This window comes from Mastomys coucha, unplaced genomic scaffold (genome assembly GCF_008632895.1).
Source record: "Mastomys coucha isolate ucsf_1 unplaced genomic scaffold, UCSF_Mcou_1 pScaffold21, whole genome shotgun sequence".
NCBI classification, from domain to species: domain Eukaryota; kingdom Metazoa; phylum Chordata; class Mammalia; order Rodentia; family Muridae; genus Mastomys; species Mastomys coucha.
In genome coordinates, this window is record NW_022196904.1 from 68,918,032 (window position 1) to 68,936,179 (window position 18,148).

The following is an 18,148-nucleotide window of genomic DNA, read 5'->3' on the forward strand; positions in this document are numbered from 1 at the left end:
GAGTTGAGGAGGAGAAAGAAGTGGCAAGGATCCTGGTTGAAGGAATGGCCTATGTAAAGACCTTGGGGTGGGGACAGAGTGCCTACCAGGATGTGGGTAACGAGGTTATTGGATGTAGAGTGAACGGTTTCCTAGGAAGCATGAACACTTGAGACTGGATGTCATAGGTAACTCATGAATCAGCACACGTGTCTGTGTGCCTCACTGGTGAAGTCTAAACGTGGAGGCAAGACTGAAGTATGAAGTAAAGGGTAGCTTAATCCACCTATGTGCCAAACAACCATACACTGCATCAGGCGTGGGAGATGCAAGTGATGTTCTGTCCAGCTCTTGAGGAGCACCTAACTGAAGGCCCAGATGCGCAGTCCAGAGGGTGAGTGAGAGAAAGAGGAAGATGGGGCAGAGACAACTTCCCAAGAGAATCTTCAGCAGGACTGAGATGGAGATGACGCTTGTTCTGTGCCACCTCAGACAAGTGGAGCAGGGAGGCTGTGAGCTGAGGACAGAGAGCTGCCCGGAAAGGAGATGGTTTACAGCAGAAGGCACCGCTGGAGCCTTCCCATGCAACATTGCTCCTCACAGAGGATAGTCTGAGTCTCCAGACCCCAACAGTGCTCCAGGGAGTACCCTTCCCTCCAAATGCTTCAGGAAGAAAGCGTTCTCTGACCTCATCAGTTAAGAAAACACTCCCTCCTACATGCCCCTTAAGACAGTCTCATAACATATGTCATATACTTAAGATTTTAAGGAGCCTGCAAGTGCAGCTAATGGTAGAGCCTTGTCTAGCATGCATGAGGGCCTAGATTTGATTCACAATGACCAAAATAAAATAATAATAATAATAATAATAATAATAATCACTTGAAGTCCTACGATAAACCTGGCCTATTGCCCACCCTCACCCCTTTTATTGAAAATAGATTTTAGCTGGGCAATGGTGGGGCATGCCTTTAATCCCAGCATTTGGGAGGCAGAGGCAGAGGCAGAAGATTCTCTGAGTTCAAAGCCAGCCTGATCTAACGTATGAGTTCCAGGACAGCCAAGGCTACATAGAAACCCTGCCATGAAAAAAAAGAAAAGGAAAATATTTTTTTTACATAATAAATCTTGATTATGGTTTTCCTTCCCTCTATTCCTCCAAGATCCTCTCTACCTTCCATGCAGATCCACTCCCTTTCTGTCTGTCAGAAAACAAACAGGCTTTTAAGGGATAATAGTAAAATAAAATATAATAAGATAAAACAAAAACTAACTTTGGAATTGGACAAAACAAACAGGAGGAAAAGGGTTCAAGAAAAGGCACAAGAGTCAGAGACCCACTTACTCATGGGTCACACCCTAAAATCCTATAAAGACGTTAAATTGGAAGCCATACATATGCACATAGGACCTGTGTGCAGACCCATGCAGGCCTTGTGCTTGCTGCCCCAGGCTCTGTGAATTCATATGAGCTCTGATCAGGTTGATTTAGAGGGCCTTTTCTCCTGGTGTCCTCTACCCACTCTGACTCTAATACCTTCCTACTTGGCCTACTTTTTAAATCAGGGCTTTTCCCCAAAGTATTAATATTTGGGCATGGAGCCTCATTATATTGAAATGCATGTTATTATTGTTTGGGATTTGTGTAGAGCAGAGATTCCCAAACTATCACAAATCCCTCCCTTAGCCAATCTCGTATAAACCTCTATCTGCTTTAAAATGAAATAAAAACTACAGAGCTGAGAGTGAGAGACAGCTCAGCACTTAAGAGCACTGACTTTTCCAGAGGACCCAGGTTTGATTACCAACATCCAAATGTGTCTCATAACCACCTGTAACTCTGGTTTCAGAGGACCCGACACTTTCTTCTGGCCTCCCTGGACACCTGGTACACTCGTGGGACACAGACATCCATGCAGGCAAAATCCCCGTACACATAAAATAAAAATTTTATAAGCAAAATAAAAACAAAGACAGGCATGGTGACACAGTGGTAATTTTAGCCCTCGGGAAGCAGAAGCCAGTAGGTAAGGATGTAGGGCCCCAAAAGTCTAGGTAGGATCTAGGAAGGCTGCCCTGGATGCAAGTGTGCAACCAGCCTGGTTATATAGCAAAGCTCTGTCTTTAAAAAAAAAAAATCCCAGAAAATTAAAGACATGAAATGAAAATGAAAGTAAAATGCAAATCCATATTTGTAAGATTAGAGCCAAGGAACAGAAAAGTTACATTTCAAAAGAAATACATGAACAGATCAAAAATAAGGTGGGAACAAAGCAAATTATCACCACACTGTACCTTTGTCCTTTGCAAAAATGTAGTTTGCTAATAACCACAGGAAATTGGCTACTGTAGTCATGGATCTGTCATTCTATTGTTTTAATTGAATCCCGCTGGATAGAACTCATATTGACAAGGTCAACTGATTCTCCATGAGTAAAAAGAAATCTTTTTCAAGTTCTTAGGACTCTATTCCTCACCTGGGCATGAAAGTGGGAGAGGTGGCCTCACCCCTCACAGGCTGCAGCACTCTGGAGAGCAGCCTGCACTTTGCCTGGGCAGCACAGTAGAGCTGGCCCCGGTGGTGTGGACTTGGGTGAGCCTACGCTGAGGATGCGGGTTCAGGAGAGATGGCCCACTCCTTGCCTGGACAATGCAGGAGAGTTGTTCCTGGTAGCCAGAGCACAGAAGAACTGGCAGGGCTGAACAACCTAGCTATGACTGAGGCCCACATCCAGGCTTTGAGTTGGCCCACTCCTATGTCTACCTATGCATAAACTAATAGAGTCTTGACGGGGCTGGTCCTGCAGATCCAAAGCTGCAGGATCTCCCATGACACAGGGCAACAACAGGATCTCTAAAGGAGTCCCAGTAAGGATCCAGTATTGATAGTGTAGCAGAAGCCAGAGGCCTTGAAGCCCACCAACGACTCATTGCAATGAACGTTTTTGCAAGTAGAGCTCTTGGGCAGAAGGTTGTGGCACACTGCAGCTTCACATGTGTTCTTTTTTGGTTTGTTTGTTTGTTGCTGCTGTTTTAATTTATTTATATATTTTATTTTTATTTTCTGTTTTCTTTCAGGGGGAGGTTGCAAGAGTAGAGAATAGATATGAGGGAATAGGGAGATGAGTGGGTTTGGGGTGCATGATGTGAAATTCACAAAGAATTAATACAACGTTTTTAAAAAGAAGTTCTTGGGACAACTGGAGATACCACACAACGAAAACCAAATTGTGACTTCTATCCCCATATCCTATGTACAAGTAGTTCAAGATGGCGCAGACCTAAATGGAAATGTCAATATACTAAAGCCTGGGCCAGTGAGATGGCTCAGTGGGCCAGGATGACTGCTGCAGAGCCTGAGGACCTGAGTTTGATCCCTGGGACCCACATAATAGAGACAGAAAGCACTTTCTGCAAATTGGCCTTTGACCTCCACAAGCACACTGTAGTACATATGTAACCCCTAGAATTCCCCAAAATAAATACATAGAAATGCAATGAAACCAACCAAATATATTTAGAGAACTTTTCAATATAAAAGCTTTCAGAAGAAACACAAAAGATCACAGTCATAATTTAGGTCCATGCTGAGCCTAAAAATACAGAAGGCAATAACCGTTAGAGAAAGATTTTCTAAATTAGATTTGTTAAAATTAAAAGCTTCTGGCTGAAATTGTAGCTCAATGGCCCAGAGCTTGTCTATTCTATTAGAAGCCTGGGTTTCATCCACAGACTGTAAAAAAATTAATCAAAGGCATCTGTTCACAAAAAAACAAAAGATGGAGAAAATGAGAGGCTACACATTGGAGATAAGCACCTGCAAAATTTGCATCCTAGATGTGTGCATGAAAAGTCCTGGGTGCTCAGTCAGAGCTCACCCTTGTGGTGTCCCCTAGTGCAGGAGTTCCCAGTGGGCAGAAGAGTACTAGTGGGCTATGGCCTTGAGTCAGAGAAATGATGTCCCTCATTCATGCCCATGGCCTTCTGTTCTTTATTTGACACAGGAAGAAGAGAGGACACTATCATATGAGCCAATAGAAGGTACCAGGGGAAGCTTTGGGGAAGGAAGACACTGTTGAACCAGGAATTACTGGGGCCCAGTTGTTGGAACAATCACAGGAGGCAAGGGATGGGGAGAAGTGACTGTGTCAGAGAGGAGAGGGAGGGAGGGAGGAAGGGAAAGGGGAGGGCAAGGGAGGGAGAGGGTGTGTCCAACAGAAAGGAGGTATGCTCAGCCTAAAATACATGAAGCATTTATAGTGAGGATTATGTGGCTCCATGATCAGGAAAGTAATGATAACAGAGAAGAATTTAGAATAGTGGTACCCAGCTTTCCTAGTGCTACAACCCTTTAGACGTAGCTCTCTATGTTGTGGGGACCACCGACCATAATTATTTTTGTTGCTACTTCATAACTGTAATTTTGTTACTGTTATGAACCATACTGTAAGTCTGATGTGCAGGATATCTGATATGCCATCCCTGTAAAAAGGACATTTGACCTGCAAAGGGGTCTCGACCCACACACAGGTTTGAGAACCACTGATTTAGGAGCTTCCCTTAGTATCTGATAGTGGCAACTATCCAATCACAGGTGTTCGAGAAAATCATAGCATGCCTGAGTTACAGCAGTCACTGTAACCCAGTCATGTATCTCTACTCTCTTGGTAGCTGTTAAATAAGGGCAATCCAGGTTAACTTCACATGGCCATGAGAAGAGATGGGGGCCATGAATCCTGTAGAAAGGCTCTGGGAGACAGTGTGTGTGTGTGTGTGTGTGTGTGTGTGTGTTTTACAGGGATAGAAATAGATGTGGAAGTATTAGCCACCTTGGGACGCAAATAGCTTTTGGTTTGATGTAGGACCACTGGACACACCAGGTCACTTACTTGAGCCATGGCCCAGGAACTCCACTCTCTTGATAAATTCTGAGAGTGAGAAGGGGAAGGTGACTGATTGTTGTGGGAGGGTTTCAGGGAGTGGAAGAGTGCATGCTTCCCAGAGCTCACAGGCAGCCCAGCCAGAGAAGGGATGATAGACTAAAATGGCCGGGACTTAGGGAGTTTAAGCTGGATAAATATAAGTGGTGAAGACTGAAGTCACTCAGAGGCAGATGGTCCTCCAAACCAGCAAGAGAGTGAACATGCAGCTGTGGCATGTAGGGTGCCACTCATAATGCCCTCGCTCGGCAGCAATGCGCAACACTATCAGAGACAGAGAGAGACTCTTGGAGGCCTCTGCTTGTGTCTTAGTTCACCTTCTGCTGCTAGAAGAGAAGAGTAGACTGGTAATAAAGGACATTGTTTAGCTCACAGTTCTAAAAGCTGGGAAGGTTGGGTGGCCACAAAGGCTGAAGTCATGTTGTTGTTGTTGTTGAGGGGACACTGCAGAGTCCTGAGATGGCTCAGAGAGTCACATGGGCCTAAGTATCTTTTTACTTCTCTGAGTCCCTTTCTCTTTATTTATAAAGTAGGACAATTATGATAATTCCCACCTCATTCAAGGGATTGTTCTAAATATTAAATGAGATTATTGCACTTAAATAATTTTCCATTGATAAGTTCACCCTTAATATTAATCATCATCACTGTGGTGGTTTGAATATGCTTGGCCCAGGGAGTGGCACTGATAGGAGGTGTGGCCTTGTTGGAGTAGGTATGGCTTTGTTGAAGGGTATCACTGTGGGGTGGGCTTTGAGACCATCCTCCTACCCACATGGGAGCCAGTCTTGTCCTAGTGGCCTTCAGATGAAGATGTAGAACTCTCAGCTCCTCTTGCACCATGCCTGCCTGGATGCTGCCATGGTTCCACCTTGATAATAATAGGCTGAACCTGCAAGGCAGCCCCAATTAGATGCTGTCCTTATAAGAGTTGCCTTGGTCAAGGTGTCTGTTCACAGCAGTAAAACCCTAAGACTCATCATCACTATCACCACCATCATCATCACTACCACCATCATCATCATTATCACTACCACCACACCACCACCACCACCATCACCATCATCACTACCACCACCCCCATCATCAATCATCATCACCATCATCACATTGCAAGAGAAACTGCTTTCCTATAGTAGGCACCCTAATGGTTGCTTATGGGATCCCAAGTCTTTCTTCCACCCACACTGATTTCATGACCACTAGTGATTGGGTCACACCTGCAGGGTCTGGATGCACAGGCTGAATCCACTCTTAATGTTTTCATTGGAGATAGTCCTGTTGCACAAAGGCACAAAACCATTTTATGGCAGAACCAGGATCAGAATCCCATATCCAAGATCTAGCTCCTCCTTTAGGATCCATGGTGGGAAATACACACACACACACACAAACACACACACACACACACACTGCTACTACAAGGGAGCTGATGTCAGGCATATGCTGAGAAGCATGGCTATTGAGATACCCAAGAACATGTGCAAAACTAACACATCCCTCTGAAGACAGGGTGGGGAGCATGAACATTTGGGGATGATACAAGTAACCAGCCTCTGGCTTAGACCAGGGGAATTTAATGCAAGGTAGAGTGCTCCCTCTTTATATGCACCAAGATTAGAACATACGGCAGGTCACAAGCTTGTGTGGTAGAAAATTCACACCCAGGGAAGACTGCCTAGGAAGTTCAGAAATGACAAGGTTGTGGATCCATGGACATGTCCCTCCAGTGTGAAATGTCACCCTCACCACCTTGCACTAAGCCTGCCTTAGTTACTTTTTCTGTTGCTGGGATTAAATGCCTAGCATTCAGGGAGCCTTGGGTTTGATCCCTAGCACTGCATTAACCAACATTCCCAGCTCCAGAGCCCAACTTTTTATTCCTTTGGTTCAGTGTGGAGTGCCCAGAATAGCACACACCTTTAGGATAGCCCTTGTCGACACTGCAGAGATAGTTTGGCCTCCAGGACCAAAGCATGGCATAAAGGATTCATGCCAGACTTCTTACTCAAATAAACCGCCAATCTGAGCGCCGGAACTGCAGCAATTATTTAGGTATTCTTGGAAACGTTGAAATTTTCTTTCTCCTACTTCGTCTGTACTAATTTTTCCCTCTGGGCTTCCGAGCAGACTTGCAGTTGGCAGCACAGCCTCTCTCTTGGCTCCACCCCTCTCCCCTGTCACACACCACAGGAACATGGGAAGTAAACCCAGGCAGAGATGGTCTCTGTGGATTCAGAGAGAGAACCTAGAGTTCTAGGGAATTTGAGTCCTTCCTCTGAGATATATGCCCCACATGGTTGATTCCAATTTCCCTGCAAAGCATTGCTGGAGGAGGAGGCAGTGTGGGATTAGGCTAAGAGAACTTCTTCTAATGACTTAAGTCCTCTGAAAGGTGGTCCAGTTTGATCACAGTGAGTCCAACTAGGGGTACCCTGTACCCTCACATGCAACGGGTCTGTATCCAATAAGTCAGAGAGACTCCCATAACCTCTTGAGTGACTCCATGTCCAGGTGCCTCTCCTGGTCACTTTCTGTCCCACTTCCCATCATCAGTTACTCTGGCCCGACGTTTTCCTTCTGTGCTTAAGACTACCGGAAGGTAGGCTCCGGTGGCAACTGTCTTTCTGTCCAGTGGCTTTTACCAGAGGTCCCCTGTGACATCACTTCCTCTCTCTGACTTACCTCTCATCCATTCTCAGCGCCCAAGAGTATGAGAGCTAATTCAAACAAAACATGTGGATTTTCATGTTAAAGTAACCTTCAGCAGAGAGACAACCGCTTCTGGAAAATGTTAACGCTTTCCTGTTGGATGCCAAGCCCTCTTGGAACCCAGGTTCAAACGAAACTTCATCTGTAATATGAGGGGTTGGCTGGTCCCTTCGAGCCCTTCTGGCTCTGACAGCTCACAGTACTATGAAAAGAAAACCGGATGGGCCCCACCCCCATCCTCAGGGGCAAGGCGGGAGTTGGGGGGGGGAGCTGAGGGCCACTTCTGGTTGGCAGTGCTGTTGTCCCAAATAAAGTGGCTATGAACCAGTTTTTTATTTTAGACATTGCAGCTAACGGATTAATTTCTATTTTATGGGATGCACTCTGAATAATTCCAGGAAAAATCACCCCATCAGCACTTCACTGACGTCAACAGCCATCACTTAGGAGGCTCGAGCACCTCACACCTTAGCCTAGTGGCTGACTTTGTGCAGGCTTGCCCCAGGTGGGAAGGAGGGTGTTATGTTTGGGGCCCTCTGTTGCCATGGAAACCATGAGTCTTCCTTTTGTCCATTTTCAGGAGGTTAGAGCTTCAGAAGAAGGCTCCCACTTGCCCATCCTCAGACTTGAACTCCTTGTAAGCAAGTCCATTGATCCTAAAGATACCTTGAAGGTAGGTAGAGCTCTGCTTCCTGGATAGACAGACAGACAGACTCAATATGGGGGAGTTTGGCCTTCGTTATTTTATAATTTGGCCTTGGGGGATGTTACTATACATTTATTTATTATGAGATTTCTCTGTCTGGATTGTCTTCTCCCATGCTCGTAGGCTCTTTGTTAAGAACTTCAGATTCCTCTTCTCTGTCTTTCTCTCCTCTGCCCTTTCACCCTTCCCCCATCACAGACAGAGAGGAGCGAGGCTTGCAGTCATTTCAGTTGGGAAGCCAAAACCACTGAACAGAAAAATATGTTTAGAGGAGAGCCGCCAGGAATGAGAGGAACCACAGGGAAGACCCGCAGCAGCTTCTAGGTCCACAAAACAAGTCACTCTTCTCACCACAGGGCTGCTTTATAAGAACTCTGGACCCCGAAGCCAGAGAAGTAGCCTCACCCAGCAGGGAGGTCAATGTTAGTGGCTTTCCTTCAGAGCTGGGGGGTGTCCATCCATCCTCTAGTCCACTGGGCAGTCAATGCCATGCTCTTATAACTCACTTGAAAAGCAATCTTACATCCTTGTGATCACATCCACCAACAGCAGGTTTGTCCTCATGCAGGGGAAAATGAGTGAATGCGTAGATGGAAGTATTCACAGTAATAGCCACATCATCCTCTTTTGGCAAATATTACCCTTGATTCTCTTCAGCATCCATGATGTTTCCAGATATTCCACCATCCTGGATACTTGCCTCTGGTCACTTTCCAGACTCTCTTTAATGTTGTGGCATAGCCCCAGACATGATCCTTCAGGGAGCTGAGTGGATGGGCTGGCAGATGTCAGGACAAGCCCAAACCCAGAGCTGCAAAAAGCCACATGTGCATGTCACACCAGACATTGGCCATGGGGACACATCGTTTCCTGTCACTGAAGATAATTTTTAAGGGGCTGGCAGATGCTGCGGTATGGCATGTCCTGTGGAATCTCGTCCTATTTATCCTTCTATGTGCCTCTAGAGAATCTCAATATAATTGGAAGCGATTTCATTTTCATTCAGAGGCCCCTTAGTAGTAATTTCTCAAGATCCCGTCACTGATCAGGAGGAAAAGTTGTGACAAGGAGTGGCTTAATCACTAGCCTTGATGATATTAAAGTAGATAATCTGTAAGGACCTACCCAGTCCAGATTGTCCTATGCAGCTTTGAAAGCAAAAATTCTAGCCATAAGAGTTTGACTCCATGTGCCTGGTTTATTGATGGGTAAACTGTCATTCATATAACTAATCATTCATGAAGCCATTCCTTCAACCAGCATACTGACAGAGCAGTGCTATGTTGTGCCGCGCGATCACCCTGACCAGCTGGGAAGAAAGACTAGCACACCAGTTCCTTCCAGCAACAGTTTACTCAGGAGCTAAGAGAATCATGAGAATCAAGGGTGTGCCCCCAATGGTCTGTGAGTGCTGCTTAAATACCCTTCGTAGGACTGCCCATGAGCCCATACCACGTCTTGCGCTATCATTGGCTATAGCCTCATGACGAAAGATCAGACCACTGGCAGGTGCAACCCTCTTGCCAAATAAGGACTTGTTTACTCCTTAGCAGAAGAATGGCAGGCACCATCTTTAAGGCGCGGCAGCAGCGCTCCACACTATGTACAGCTAAGTTCAAGAAGGACCCAGTGTGAACAGCAACCCAAGATGGCAGGAGGTGAGGAACTTGCTGATGTGGGGCTGAGGGTCTCCAGCTGAAGCATCCAGCCATGATAAGTCAGGTGCTCAGCGCTGACGGAAGCAGACACCAGGCAGAACACAGCAGAGAGGTCTTTCTGAGATATCATTCAATCACAGCATGACCAGATGGTCCATGGCAGGTCACATGCTGTATTTTGGGGGACCCTGTCCTGAGAGAATCCTATCTAGACATTTCCATCCAGGTGACCATACCGATGGATCATGTTACCTTGGTAGAACCAATAGCCAAGAGCCCCAAAGGATGAACTGAACTGAAAACCCACTCCTCTTTGACCCTCAGAGCACAGCCAACTCTTCATTACATCCTTCCATCATGACTACCCCTTGCCTCCAGTCTCCCACATTTCTGTCTTGATCCTTCAGAGCACATCCAGTTTTCTTTCCTATAGACTTCAAAGAGTTGAAGTCACTGTCACCATGTTGAGCATGATAAGCCAGAAACAGAAAGACAAATTCCCCCAGGTCTCATTTGTATATAGACATTGAGAATCCTAACTTCAGGCTGTCAATGTGGCTCGGTTGGTAGTGCTTGATTCCCATGCATGAGGCCCCAGATCAATTTCCAGCATCACCATGGTAGCACAGGGATAAAATCTAAGAACTCATGAGGTGGAGGCAGGAGAATTAGAAGTTCAAGTCATCCTCAGCTATATAGTCAACTTGTGGTCAGTTTGGGCTATATGAGACCCTGTCTCATAAAAGAAAAGAAGCAGAGAGTAATTATCATGGGAGGCTGGTGGTGTGGATATTGAGGGTTGTCAGGTGACAGGTATCATAAAACAGCTGAAGGAGGCTAAGTATATGTGTGTGTGTATATATATATACATATATATATATGTATATATATATGTATATATATATATGGTGAAAAATACAAGAAAGATTTGAAGAAGAAGGATATATATATATATATATATATATATATATATATATATAGTGAAAAAAATACAAGATTTGAAATTCTCCAATGCAGAGAACTAACAGGTATTTTGTTTGTTTGGATGGTAGGTTTTCGGTTTGGGTTTTATTTTTCCAGACAGGGCTTTGCTGTGTAGCCCTGGCTTTTCTGAAATATACTCTGTAGACCAGGTGGGCCCTGAACTCAGAGATCCACCCGCCTCTGCCTCCCAAGTGCTGGAATTAAAGGCGTGTGCCTCCACTGCCACCACCACCTGGCTCTTACAGGTGTTTACAGAGATGAAAACACTACTCACTCTGATATGAGCATTGCACACTGTCTATATGTATGGGACGACTGCACTGTCCCCCAGCAAGAGTTACAACTAGTATGTGCTAATTAAAATGAAAAGAAAAGAAGAAACATGAGTCTTCCTTCCTTGGTTCCAAGGAGAGAGGGATCTGCATCTGTCATTTACACTGTCCCTCTTGAGCTTCCTGTGTCCTCATCCTGTCTGATACTGCAGCGACCCTCCTTTGAGGAGGGACCCCTTCGTAGAACTGTCATCTCCATGAGATTTCATTTTCTTTTTTCTTTTTTCTTTTTTCTTTTTTTTCGAGACAGGGTTTCTCTGTGTAGCCCTCCCTGGCTGTCCTGGAACTCACTCTGTAGACCAGGCTGGCCTCAAACTCAGAAATCCGCCTGCCTCTACCTCCCAAGTGCTGGGATTAAAGGCGTGCACCACCACCGCCAGGCTCATTTTCATTTTCAAATCTACATACCTACAGGGACAAGGGTCCTTCTCCCAAGCTCCAGATGAAAGCCATGCAGGATGGTTAGTTTTAGGTGTCACCTTGACACCTACAATGACTTGGCAAGAATCTTCACGAGGACTTGTCTACATCAGATTGGACTGTAGGCATGTCTGTGGGAGAGCACCTTGATTGCACTGGGATTGGAAGGCCCGCCCATTGTGGGCAGCGTCATTCCCTGGGTTTGAGTCCTAAATTGTTTAAGAACAGATAAAGCTGGCGGAGCACTAAGCATTTGCACTTCTCTTGGCTCTTGCCCGTGGATGTGAATGTGATTAGCTTCTTTAAACACTCCCCACACTTGACTTCTCTACAATAATGGACTGAAGCCTGGAATCATGAGCTAAAGTAAGCCCTTAATCCCCTAAATTGTCCTTTTTCTTTCTTTCTTTTTTTTAAATTGAGGCAAGGTCTCACTATACAGCACTGGAAGTCCTGGAATTCACAGAGAACCACCTTCCTCCACTTCCCAAGCAATGTGATCAAAAGCATGCACCATGAGGCCCTGGCCCAAGTTGCTTTTTATGAGTGTATTTTATCATAGCAATAGGAGAAACAAAACAAAATAGAATACATCCTTGAAGCCTTCCTCAATGTTACAGATTAGGACAAGTCAATCATGCTCTGGATAAGCTAGCACCTGTTCCTTGGGCTCACTCAGAGTGATGTCACATGTAACAGGAATAAAACCAAACAACCAAACCAAACCAAACCAAACCAAACCAAAAAAACCTCTGTGGAGACACAGAGACTCCAGGGCAGTGGGGGCTCTGGACCTTCCTAGTCTTTCAGGCTAGGGCCCAGGCTGGGCTCTGCAAGCGAGTCCGGGCAGGTCATGTGAACACGGGTGCTGGGGGGCAATGTAAGGATCTGGCTAAGCAGCAGGGGCTAAGGATTGAGCACAGCAGAGAGTCAAAAGAGAACAGTCAAAAGCGAAGCAGCCCATGTGGCTCAGGAGCCTGGCACCATGAGAACCAGATTTGAACTCCATGTTCCCTACAGGGGTCAGATTGTCCAGAAAGCCAATGAATTTCTAGGAAAGGCCCCTTCCCAGCCCCTTGGACTGCTGTGAGGACGCCTGGCTAAGATTCAACTCCTTGAGCAGTGCCAAGTCTGGTGGAAGCTCAGATACCCTGTCTGTGAGCCTCAACCTCATGCTCATTTTCAGGTAGGGTTCAGAAAGTTCAAATAACTCTCTCTGTGTTTCTTCTTTCTCTCTCCCTCCTTCCCTCTCCCTGTCTTCTTCCCTCCCTCCGTCTCCCTCTCCCTCTCCCCTCCATCCCCTCCTCATACACACACACACCACAGAAGCACAGCCATACAGTTTATAAAATAAGCATAAGGATTATCTAAATAAATACCAATTCAGAGGCCTGCAGGTGATGGAGCCTAGGAATGAACATGAGTTTGAAGTTGTGACTAGATATGAAACCTCTCCAAGAGCAACATTGCAAGTCTCTAGATCAGCAGTTCTCAACCTATGCAGTCTCAACCCTTTTGGGGAACTAATAACTTATTCTCAGGGTTTGCCTAAGATGATCGGAAAACCAAGATATTTACATTATGATTCATAACAGTAGCAAAGTTACAGTTATGCAGTAGCAATGAAAGTAATTTTATGGTTGGGGGCCACCACAAACATGAGGAACTGTATTAAAGGGCCACAGCATTAGGAAGGTTGAGAACCACTGCTTTAGGTCCTTTGAGAATGCTGAACCCAAACTGACTGGCTTTCTGTGTCCAAGCCATGCCCTGAGCTGGCTCTCTCCACTGGCTAGATAGCTCAGAAACTACCTGAAAGCAAGCAGGGACCCCTCAGGGAATGTGTGTGAGACATACACACACCCCAAATACACCATGCAAACATTTAAAGCCAGGTCCAGCATCTAGGGAGAGCCAGCTAAGCAGGCTGCCTCCAAAGACAGTGCAGGAGCTAGGGCTGCCTGTTGGCCACACAGAGCTGGCTGAATGGGGCCTTTGGATTTCAAGCTGCCTGGGTGGGAGATGCTCTGTCTCCCTGTCACACAGAGCCGACCCCGTGCAGTGGTGCAAAGCACTGCTCACATAACTCTGGAAATTAAAAAAAAAAAAACATTTTTCTCCCAGACCCTACAATAGAGCCTTGTCACAACACAGCACCAAAAGTGAAGGGGTTTCTTATTATGGTGTATAAGCATCTCATTACAATGAGAGTGAGCATCTTTCCAAGCCCTCTGAGCATCTTCCCCAATGTCCTTAGGGCTTCCCTCTCTGTCCATTACCAATGTGTGTCCCAGGCCCAGGAGACACTCAGATTTCCCCTCTTCTCCTGACGTGTTGACTGGGGCTCTGGTTTGAGCTGAGATGGGGTCCAGGCACTATTTCTGGGCCTGCATTGTGGAGCTTGACCCATTTCTAGCAACATAAACCTGTGTAGCAACCATGCAGGCAGAGATCTGCTGCAGGCTACAGCTCCCATGGGTTCTGCGCAGTCCACTCAAGACCCTCACAAAGTCAGAGCTATTCTGGACTCTGCTTGGATCAGGTTCCTTTCTAAGTCTCACAGAAATGTAAATATACAGCGTGTTCCCTTTTGTGTCTTGCTTCTTTCATTCAAAATTGCGATATTTGTCTAAGGATGGCTCTGGGTTCTTCCTTTGTATTGCCATATGGTACTCTGTTGCACCACCATAGCTCCACCTCTTTCTAATTTTAACACAAACACACACACACACACACACACACACACACACACAGTCTGCATATGAGAGAAAATGTGCAGTGCATTTATCTTTCTATAAACAAAGCAACACTGACCTTTTTAACTATAGCCATTCTTTGGGGGTTCCTAGATCTTTAAATATTCTAAGGTTTTGTTTTTTTTTTTGCCTCTCCCAAATTTTACATGGTGTAAAAGTCAGATTCACTCACAAGTGGAATCTATAATGCATAGCTGTCCCCTTACTTGTCAAGTGGGAATGGCATGGCCTAATGGGTGGGTTTTAGTACAAGGATCAGAGACCTGTTTCAAAAACTGGGCAATCAGTAGGCACTCACTTCAAGCCTATCAATCCATATGTCTTTTGAACTCTAGCTTGGGTGTTCTCCCATGATAGGGACTGAGTCTCAGTTTATTCTGTCCTCAGGGCCAGTACAGAGGCTGTAAGAAGTGTTCAGTTCGGTTTGGTTTGGTTTGGCTTGGTGTGAGTAAAAGTTAACTGGCTAGCTGATAGAGCATCCAGTCTCATCTGTCTTATGTGATTTCAGAGCAGTCATGGAGGAACAAGAGCAGGAATGAGAGCAGCAGGAGAGAGAGAGAGAGAGAGAGAGAGAGAGAGAGAGAGAGAGAGAGAGAGAGAGAGATTGATTCTGGGTAGTGAAGCAGATAGGAGAAGCCATCTCACTGGAGTGGGGCCCCTTTGACAAGGGTAAGGCTGAGGAGTTGACTGTGGCTTCTGTAGCTGTCTGTCCTTCATCCCATCTCTTTTTGCCCAGCCTCTCTCCCCAGCAGAGCAGAACAGCATCAGTCACATCCAGTCTCGTTTCCTCGGTGGCGCTGCTGACCCGCAGAGTCACCACCAGCAGAAGAATGGAGGAGCTTGGCCATGTGACTGGTGTGGCATCCTGCATCCCATGCTGCCACTCCAGTGCCTGAAGCACGTGGGCATCACCCTTGCTGACACACAGAACCTCTAGCCAAGGAGTTCATAGGTCTGATTGAGCCCCACAGACTCTCAGGCAACCAGGGCTTAGTCCACTGGAGCCTGAGGACCGGAGAGAGGGAGCCACTGGTCCAAGGACCTGAAACCCAGTGCTCTCTAGTTTTCTTTGCCCTCTGTCTGACATTCCTTATACTTCTAGCCCTCCCTGTAGAGTGGTGAACTGTGATAGGCAGCCTGGTCCCTGGTCAAGCTCAGGCTTAAAACCCCTGTGACTCGCCTGCAAGGAATGGCAGGCATTTGATCATGCCCCCTGGGCTCCTGGCTTCTGTCACCTAGCTACAGCCTCCTACAACTCCCCACAGAGAGGTCTGTGGCCATCAGTCATGTAGGAGCAGCACCAAGCCCTCCCACATACAGATGAGGTATCTCCAAGCTCTCAAACCAAGCCAGTGAGAAGTACCTGCTGTCAGACCCCGACCCACCCCAAAACTGTATATAAGAATCCTATGCAGAGGGAATAGAGGTGTGAGAACTACTCCGTCGTCTGAGAGCGTCCATCATAAGAGCTGTAACACTGCCTCTTGGGAAGACGTCTGCTCTCCTGAAACACCACCTGAAGCTCCCTTGCAGTCCTCACTGGCTAATTGGCTCTCCTTGGCTCAGCCCAGCCTGACTCAACACAGGGCGACGTGGTGTAATTGAGACAGCAACACAATGGTAGAGATAGGCAGAACTAGCTGCAGCAGAGGCCATGGAGACTCTTCCTGCTCTCACTCTCTCCTCTTTGCCTAAACCCAGGCACCTGGCCAGGTCAGAAATCTCAGTGGAGATTTCAGATTCTTTCCCCTCTCTGTTCACTGAATCTCATCCTCTGTGTCACCCAGAAGTTCGCACCCACCCCATGGGTCTCTCACCTCTCTTCTCTCTCTTCCCCCTTTATTTCATTCTGCATCCAGCACCCAAAGTCATCTTTACAGCACAAGTTTTCAAAACCCCAACTACCCTGCTTCATAAAGCCCTGGAGTTTCCAGGTTACTGGGGGCACATGGGAAAGTGGCCACGTGGCTGAAAGTGGCCATGAGTTAATTCTCTGCTTCCACTCTCCATCTGACACACCTTCTTCCATCCTGCCAAATATATTCTCAACCCGTGGACTTTGAGCTTCCTGTCCTCTCTTCCTCAAACACTCTTTCTCACGAGCCCTGAGCTGAAGGGGTGGCGGGTGAGTTCCACAAACTAGACTGGATTTCAGTATAGTTGTTTCCAATGAAGTCCTCTGGGAAATACTTTCATATACATAATTAAGTCATTCAGGGAAGGGACTATAGACATCACCCCTTGATCCTAAGATTGTCCTGTTGAAGAGTGTAGGAGTCTCAAGACATTTGCATGGCTGGGGCCTACTTATCCAGGCTCTAGCTAGATGTGTGTTCACAGGGAGACCTGTGTTAGTGGAAACTGGTCCCTCCCAATCACCACCTTGCACAGTGGTTCTCTGAGTATGGTACCCAGTCTGCAACATCAACACTACCCAGGAACTTTTCCCAAAAAGCATCACCTTAGGACCCAGCCCAGACCTTCTCGGGGTGGAACCCAGAATTTTCTCTAACAATCATAACAGGTGATTCCAAACATGGAGTCTCAAATTGGAAAAGCACTACTAGCCTAGCATCTTTTCTCTTTGTCATCACAATTGTCACCTCCCAGAGGGAAACCTAGTAACCTAAGCAGAGGGAGGATAGTGAGGTTAAAGGCCGTGACCTGACTGACACTTTAGGTCTATGGAGGCCCACAGAGATCAGGATCTTTGGAGGGGCTGAATCCAGGATGGGGCTTGGGGCTTGAACAGCCCGCTGTTGCTGTCTTTCAGCTGTTGGCTTGGTCAATATGGAGCTCAGAAGGATAACCTTCACCTTCTGGCCTCCCTTATGTGACAGGATAGAAGTTGGCACTCTTCTAGGTGCTCATTTTTTCTAGTCTGAACAGTGACCAATGTTCCTTAGGTCTCCTTTGAAGTAGCCACAGTTGTTCCAAACTAATATCAGCCCGGTGCTCTGGTCTCTGCTCATTTGCCCACAGGGAGCTTCTGTGCCATCCCAGTGTTCTTCCATCCTCATCTCTTTCCCATGTATCCTCTAGGAGAATGTTCCCACCCAGTTCCAGAGAATCACCTAATGCCGCCTAGAGACCAGCGAGGCAGCAGGTAGTTTCATGGCTGTGACAGAGCTGGAGGCGTGGACCAGGAGCCAAGGTCCTGTCTGTAGTGGCCACTGGTCTCTGACTTCCATGTAATTCCCGGCTCTTGGGAGAAACCCAGAGACTTAATTGGCTTTCCCAAGTCTGATGATAGAGTATTGGATATCAATGGACCGCAGGAAGCTATTTTCATCTGTGACTTCAGATAGGAGCATGAGGCCAAGCTGCTGGCTTTCCTGCCATGCCACTCAGAATGAGCTCACTCTGCTCTGCTAGCCCAGGAGCACTGGCTGTGGCCAGACAGTCTGTGTAAGACCTCCCAGGGAAAGTTCTAGGAAGTGAGGATGTCAGCAATTACAGCCATGTGCCTGGACTGGAGCTGGCCAGTAGCAGAGTCAGGAGAGCTGGGCACTGTGCCAGGTTGGCCTCTCTGGCTAAAGAACACTGGGAAGATGACTCAAGCAGTCTATGCCTCAGTTTCCTTGCTTGCCAAGAGGAGCTTGAGACAGATGGTGAGGCTGCCACTAGAACTCTGCAATGAGACTGGAGCGCTGCTCGCCTG

The 18,148-nt window shown here is 46.6% G+C and overlaps 1 long non-coding RNA gene across 1 annotated transcript in view; it reads left to right on the top strand.

The window, feature by feature from the left end:
* Window positions 1-7,610: 7,610 nt before the first annotated feature.
* Window positions 7,611-18,148, top strand: part of LOC116100593 — a 43,259-nt gene continuing 32,721 nt past the window's right edge. Inside the window, exons 1-2 of the long non-coding RNA XR_004122663.1 lie at window positions 7,611-7,755; window positions 8,212-8,304. This is a non-coding gene — a long non-coding RNA (uncharacterized LOC116100593). The remainder of the gene's footprint in view (window positions 7,756-8,211; window positions 8,305-18,148) is intronic.